At 47.8% G+C, this 7,824-nt stretch overlaps 1 pseudogene; it reads right to left on the bottom strand.

Moving 5' to 3' along the window:
- Window positions 1–266: 266 nt before the first annotated feature.
- LOC137207343 (U6 spliceosomal RNA) lies at window positions 267–367 on the bottom strand (annotated as a pseudogene).
- Between the last annotated feature and the right edge of the window lie 7,457 nt (window positions 368–7,824).

Raw genomic sequence — 7,824 nt, 5'->3', positions numbered from 1 at the left:
AGACGTGTCAAATCACTCAACCTGCAAAGGTCACGTTGGAGGCTGGTCCAGACCTAGAAAAGACGATGACGGTTCACCATGGCAGAGAAAAGATGCTCATTCCATATCCGAAGTTATACAATGAGAAGAAGGCAAGCACTGCCCAAACTACTCCTGATCAGTTTTTTTTCTTAAAATTGTGGTTAAATACACATACTATAAAATCTGCCACCCCGTCCACTTCCAAGTGTACAGTTCTGTGGTATTAAGTACACTCACACTGTTGTAAAGATTCAGAGCACTTCATGAATTTGTGTCCCCCTTGTGCAGGATCGTGCTCACCTTCTCTGTATCCTTCCAGTTTTTAGAAAATAAATTTATTTATTTTTGGCTGCATTGGGTCTTCGTTGCTGCGCACAGGCTTTCTCTAATTGCGCCAAGTGGGGGCTACTCTTCGTTGTGGTGCGCAGGCTTCTCGTTGCGGTGGCTTCTCTTGTTGCAGAACACGGGCTCTAGGTGCACGGGCTTCGGTACTTGTGGCTCACAGGCTCTAGAGCGCAGGCTCAGTAGTTGTAGCACGTGGGCTCAGTAGTTGTGGCTCTTGGGCTCTAGAGTGCCCAACAGACAGTGCTCCAGATAGAAGCTGTCCCATCTGCCCGGGTCTCAGAATAAGAGCACATGCAGCAAAGTCACAGCCAACCCCAGATAGACATGGAGCTGGGGCAAGAAATGTTCTAGCCACTGAGGTTTGACTGTCTTTTGTCCCTGCAGTATAACCCAGCCTCTCATGATTGATACAGTTACCCTTACTTTCCCTGAGGTTGTATGTTGGAGTTTGCTCTACTGGGTTCTGTGACTACAAGTGCAGAGATCACTTCAAAAACCTTCCCCTGGGTTCTCTAAAAAAAAAACTAAAAATAGAGCTACCATATGATCCAGCAATCCCACTCCTGGGCATATATCCAGAGAAAAACATACTTTGAAAAGATACATGCACCCCCTATGTTCATAGCAGCACTATTCACAATAGCCAAAACATGGAAGCAACCTAAATGTCCATCGACAGGTGAATGGATAAAGAAGATGTGGTACATATATACAATGGGATACTACTCAGCCATAAAAAAGAATGAAATAATGCCATTTGCAGCAACATGGATGGACCTAGAGAATATCATATTAAGTGAAGTAAGTCAGACAGGGAAAGATAAATATCATATGATATCACTTATATGTGGACTCTTAAAAATTGATACGAATGAACTTATTTACAAAATGGAAACAGACTCACAGACATAGAAAACAAACTTATGGTTACCAGAGGGGAAAGGGGGGTAGCGGGAGGGATAAATTAGGAGTTTGGGATTAACACATACACACTACTATATATAAAATAGATAATCAACAAAGACCTACTGTAAGGCACAGGGAACTCTACTCAGTATTCTGTAATAACCTATATGGGAAAAGAATCTGAAAAACAATGGATATATGTATATGTATATATATAAATGAATCACTTTGCTGTACACCTGAAACTAACACAACATTGTAAATCAACTATATGCCAATATAATGTGAAATTTTTAAAAAACAAAAAACCCCCAAAGCCTCCACCTGGTCATAATGTTTCTTGCTGATACAAACAGATGGAACAGAAAGAGAGGGCACGGAGCAGAAACTTATGTTTGAGGGAGCACAAATCACCATTCAGGAAGTCCCAGGAAACCAACAAAAGAGCTAGCCTTGCGCTAGACGTCCCTCAGCTTGTGGTCCAGCAGATTCTTCATGAGGGGCAGAAAGCGAAATCTTACCACCTGCACCTGAAATTTCTGCTGTAGGTGTCAGAGGTCCCAGAAGATGAAGCTCGCTCTGCCGGTCCCTCACATTTAATGACCAGACGGTATTCCATGTCAATATCAGAGTGAATCCCGGAATGCTGCATGAGGACACTGAAAGCAGCATGTCGCAATGGCACTCATAAAAGATTTGCTAAAAGCTCATATCTTTGTGCCCCATCAGACACACAGGTCTTTCGCCCATTCTATTTTGCGGAGGACACAGTGACAGACTTGCAGTGGGGTGATCTATCCCACAGCCACAGGAAGTCTCAGACAACTTCGTTTTCTGCAGAAGGAGACCTAGCTGCCTTCCGTCCCATAGTCTTAAAGCTTCCATGATGCAGGATTCGGTGTGCCGGTCAAATTATTAAGCTGTCTCTGGAACAGTGGTGCATTCATTCCCTAGGGCTGCTGTAATAAATTACCACACGCTGGGTGGTTAGAACAGTAGAAATTTGCTCTCACGCAGTTCTGAAGGCTGGACATCCACAATCCAGGTGTTGGTAGGGCTGGCTCCTTCTGGAGACTCTGAGGGAAGATCTGCTCCAGGCCTCTCTACCGGCTCCTGGTGGCGGCTGACAACCCTTGGCTTGTGGACGAATCGCTCCAATCTCTGCCTCTGTCGTCACACATTGTTCGTCCTGTGTGTGTCTGTGTGTCTGGGTCCAAATTTCCCTTTTTCTTATAAGGACACCAGTCATTGGATTTAGGGCCCATGCTAATCCAAAATGACCTCATCTTAATTGCATCTGCAAAGACCCTATTTCCAAGTAAGGTCACATTCACAGGTTCCAGGGGTCAGGACTTCAACGTGTCTTCTGGGGGACGTAATCCAACCTCTCAAATCCCCAGATATCCCATCAAGTAACTCTTCATGAAGATGCATTGAGAACTTTATATTTGTGTCTCCTCTTCCCAAAGTCTTGAGGAAATGAAGGAATGCATTGTGGGTTTGGAAGGAGATGAGCTCCAAACACCTGGGATGACTTAGAGCGGCGATCAACACGTGCGTGTGACGTGAGGGACATCATAGAAATAAGCTGTGACCGTGTCTTTACAAATCGGCTTTGATGTGTTTGTAGCTAACACCTGCTGAGTAATACTGGTTGTTTTTTTTTTTTTTTTTTTTTTGGCTGCGCTGTGTGGCATGAAGGATCTTAGTTCCCCGACCAGGGATCAAACCCATGCCCCCTGCATTGGAAGCGCAGAGTCTTAACCGCTGGACTGCCAGAGAAGTCCCACTTTTTTTTTTTTTTTTTAACTTCTGTTCTTTTAGAATCAGCCTGTAATTCACCTGAAGGGAACAGAATTACTCTGTTTATTTCCTCAGGCCTCAAAGATTCCCTCCTCACCCACAGTGAGCAAAGACGCAGTTCCAGCCACTGGCCCACTCTAAGGTTCAGTGTTAACCAGAGCAAGCCCTGGACCTCATGGAATCACGTTCTAGGTGGGGACTTAGACCCTAAGCAAGAAGCACAAATATGTGTCATGCAGGGAAACGTGCTCTGGAGGAAAATGAAGCAATAAACAAAGGGGTAAGCAGTGGTGGTGTTATTTTGAAGGCCCCTCTGAAGGGTCACGCTTGAGCAGAGGTCTGGCGCAGAGAAGGAGCAAGCTCCTTAGGACCCTGGAGGGAGAGCATTCTTTTTATTTTTTATTTTTTAAAAATTTTTATTGGGCTTCCCCGGTGGCGCACTGGTTGAGAGTCCGCCTGCCGACGCAGGGGACACGGGTTCGTGCCCCGGTCCGGGAAGATCCCACATGCCGCGGAGCGGCTGGGCCCGTGAGCCATGGCCGCTGAGCCTGCGCGTCCGGAGCCTGTGCTCCGCAGTGGGAGAGGCCACAACAGTGAGAGGCCCGCGTACCATGCAAAAAAAAAAAAAAATTTATTGAAATATAGCTGATTTACAGTGTTGTGTTAGTTTCAGGTGTACAGCAAAGTGATTCATATATTTTTTTCAGATTCTTTTCCATTATAGGTTATTACAAGATATTGAATATAGTTTCTCGTGTTATACAGTAAGACCTTGTTGTTTATCTATTTTATATAAAGTAGCGTGTATCAGTTAATCCCAAACTCCTATCTTATCCCTCCCCCCCACCCCCCTTTCCCTACTGGTAACCATAAGTTTGTTTTCTATGTCTGTGAGTCTTTCTGTTAGGAAGAGCATTTTAGAAAGAGGGGAAGACCCTTAGGCTGGGACTGGCAGTGCAGGTGGAGAAGAGATGCCCGATTTGGGAGGCGTCTGGGGAGAGTGGCAGGGTTTGCTGCTGGACCAGACGGAGATGTGAGGGGCTGGGAGTTTTTTCAGAGACACCAAGGAACACCCTGAGCACCTGGGTGAGGCAGGCAGTGTTTCCTGGGATGGGGAGCTCTGGGGGTGTCGGGGAGGGGAATCAAGGGTTCACTTCTGGGCAAAGAACAGGTGGGACAAATAGAAAACAAATAGCAAGATGGTGACTTCACCCAGCCATATCTCTAACCCCACACCACCCCGCAAATAAAGGGCAGAGATTGTCAGGATTTTTTTTAAAGCAAGAGCCAACTATAAGAAACCCACTTTAAATATTGGGTTGGCCAAAAAGTGCCTTCGGTTTTCAAATAAAAATAGAAGACACGTCTTTCATTTTCACCGAGAACTTTATTGAACAAAGTAGTCACACTTTTGTTCCACTGCCTTCTGCCATTTTTCAGGCAACTTCATAATTCCATCTTCCCCAAACTTTTTATCTTCTTGATAAAAGGTACTGTTCCGAGTACCTTTTACAGTCTTCCAGGGAATTGAAATTTTTTTTCCATTAAGAGAATTTTGTAAAGACCGAAATAAATGGAAATCTGAAGGTGCAATGTCTGGTGAATACGGCGGATGAATCAGAACTTCCCAGCCAAGCTGTAACAGTTTTTGCCTGGTCATCAAAGAAACATGCAGTCTTGTGTTATCCTGATGGAAGATTATGCGTTCTCTGTTGACTAATTCTGGACGTTTCTCGTCAAGTGCCGCTTTCAGTTGGTCTAACTGGGAGCAGTGCTTGTTGGAATTAGTCGTTTGGTTTTCTGGAAGAAGCTCACAATAGAGGACTCCCTTCCAATCCCACCATGTACACAACATCACCTTCTTTGGATGAAGACCGGCCTTTGGTGTGGTTGGTGGTGGTTCATTTCGCTTGCCCCACGATCTCTTCTGTTCCACATTATTGTACCGTATCCACTTTTCACCACCCGTCACAATTTGTTTTAAAAACGGAACATTTTCCTTACGTTTCAGTAGAGAATCGCATGGGGAAATATGGTCAAGAAGGTTTTTTTCGCTTAACTTATGTGGAACCCAAACATCAAAGCGATGAACATAACCAAGCTGGTGCAAATGATTTTCAGTGCTTGACTTGGATATTTTGAGTATGTCAGCCATGTATAACGTTGGTTGCTCTCAATTAATGTCTTGATTTGATCGCTGTCAACTTCAACTGGTCTACCCGACCATGGAGCATCGTCCAGCGAGAAATCTCCAGCACGAACCTTCGCACACCACTTCTCACACGTTGGATCAGTCACAGCACCTTCTCCATACACTGCACAAATCTTTTTTTTGCATTTCAGTTGCATTTTTACCTTTCCTGAAATAATAAAGCATAATATGCTGAAAATGTTGCTTTTTTTCTTCCATATTAAAATGGCTGCACAGAAATTCACCAATTTTGATACTTTTTTTTAAATGCACGCTGATGTGACAGCTGTCACGTACAATCTAACAAAATTGTTTCGAATGAAGTTAAAGACAACTAAGTGCTACTAGAGCCAGCTTACGGAAAAAACCGAATGAACATTTTGGGCAACCCAGTATAAAGGCACAGATGGGGTAAAAGCGAAGGATGGAAAAGACATCACACTAACACTGATCCAGAGAAAGCCAGAGAGACCGTGCTCATATCAGATGAAGTAAATTTCAGAGCAAATAATGCTACCAGGAATAAAGTGGGGCGTTTCACTGTGATCCAGGGGTCGATTCATGAAAAGGACACGACAATGCTTTATGTATCTAATAATAGAGCTTCAAAATACAGGAAGCAAAAACAGACTGAACTGCGTGGAGAGAGACAATTGCACAGTTATAAGCCAAAAGTTCAACACCTCTTTCAATAGGTAGAACAAGTAGCACGGATATAGGTCTTAACACTTTCAGCCAAGTTGGCCTGATTGGCATTTTCTAGAACACTCCACCCAACAACAGCAGATGTGACTTCTAAGGTTGGGACTCATCGGTGTGCAGACGTACTGAGTGTCACAGGGCTGGGAGGGAGTGTTGACAGCACACACAAGCCGCGCAGTGTCAATGGCGTCCAAGGGCCGAGCAAGAGAAGGGCCCAGAACTGGTCACTGGATTTGCCCACGTGGAGGCCATTGGTGACCTTGACAACAGCACTTGCGGGGGGGGGGGGGTTGGTCTGGGTGAGAGGCAGTCCCCACCTATGCTCATTTTCAAGGAGTTTTCCTGAAGAAGTCAGCAAAGCATGAGAAGTGCTGGCAGGAAGGTGTGGCAAGGGTTTCTCGAAAGAAGGGATGCATTGGAGCAGCTTGGACGTGGCCAGGAAGAACCCAGGAGGGAGAGAGGGAACGTTTGAGGGCGAGGGCAGGATTTCAGAGACGATGTCCATGAGAGGTGGTGGGGCCCAGCGTCCCCAGGGAGCGGTGGCCGTGGCTGGGGACACAGACAGTTCTCAGGTAAGAGAAGAGGCTGGGTACCTCCAGAGGAGCGGCCAGGGCAGCGGAGGCGTCCCGGGGGGCTTGCGCGCAGGAGAGAGACTGAACTGTCTGCATTAGAGGCAATCTCCTCTAACTTTATCATTGGGCGGTGGGATGCAGGCTGGACCACGGGCTGGCATTTCCCTCTGGTCACCGCCATTGCTCGCTTTGCGACCCTGGACGAGTCACCCGGGTGACCTTGGGAAGGTGAACCTGGAGGCGTCCCCGGGACGGATGGGGCAGCAGGCTGGGAGGAGGCCTAGGAGCGACAGGAAAAGATTCCGGGGTGCGCGTCCTCCGCGGCGCCACTAGAGGGCGCCAAGCGACCGCTCTGTTCCTTAGCGGCGCTTCCCACCCCCACCCGCCCGCCCCCCAGCCGCGTTCAGCCCGGCTCAAAGTCGCCAGGAGCCCGGGGTGATTCCAGACTCACCCAGAGGCTCATCAGACAAGGAACCGAGACAGAAAAGGGGGGGATGCCAGGACGACCTTCATCAGAAAGTGTCCTGTAGCCCGGTGAGCGATAGGTGGGTGGAGTCCCGCGCTGGCGACGGAATGACGCTGCCTGGTTTCGAGCAGCTGGGAAGGTCAAAATCCAAAATATGCTCTGTGGACCGGCCGCCGCTGCCACCCGGCACCGCGTTCCCGAGACGTGAGGCGTTGCTTTCACAGCCATTAACCAAGCACCCACGTTGCGCCAGGCCCTGCTGGTGCTGGGAATGAGCCCATGGAATGAATGAATGAATGAGTGAGTGAGTGAATGGGCGAACCCAATGTGGAATTTCGAGGGGGGAGAGGGGAATGCCAGACGCAGAGCCTGAAGGTGCTGGGCCAGCCGGACTTCCGCTGAGGGCTCAGTGTGGCCCAGGGTTGGGAGAGGGAGAGGGAGAGGGAAGATGGGGATGAGAAGGAGCCCTCAGCTTGGATTTGAGGGGCCATCCAGTGCAGTACTTGAAGGAGAAGGGCGGGGAATGGACATGTGGACAGTTCATCACCAACTTCTGATAAAATACATGTGGCCCAGCAGCCACTACCATCCCCCATCAACTTAGAAAGAATTCTCTCTCGCCAGCACCCACTGCCTACTGCCAACTGAAAGCAGCCTCTACTATGAACAAGAGAAAGCGGAGATGCCACACAGAGTTTGCGGTGGGAGAGGCCAGGTTTGGGTGGAGGGTCCCCCCCAACACACACAGAGTCAGCTCGGGGCAGAGTCCTGCCCCAGGAGGCCAAGGGAGCATCTCACAAAAATATCCCCTTCCCTGT

Source organism: Pseudorca crassidens, chromosome 1 (assembly GCF_039906515.1).
Source record: "Pseudorca crassidens isolate mPseCra1 chromosome 1, mPseCra1.hap1, whole genome shotgun sequence".
Classification (NCBI taxonomy): Eukaryota; Metazoa; Chordata; class Mammalia; order Artiodactyla; family Delphinidae; genus Pseudorca; species Pseudorca crassidens.
The sequence above is the reverse complement of the archived record's forward strand: the minus strand, read 5'-3'. Positions and strand labels throughout refer to the sequence as shown.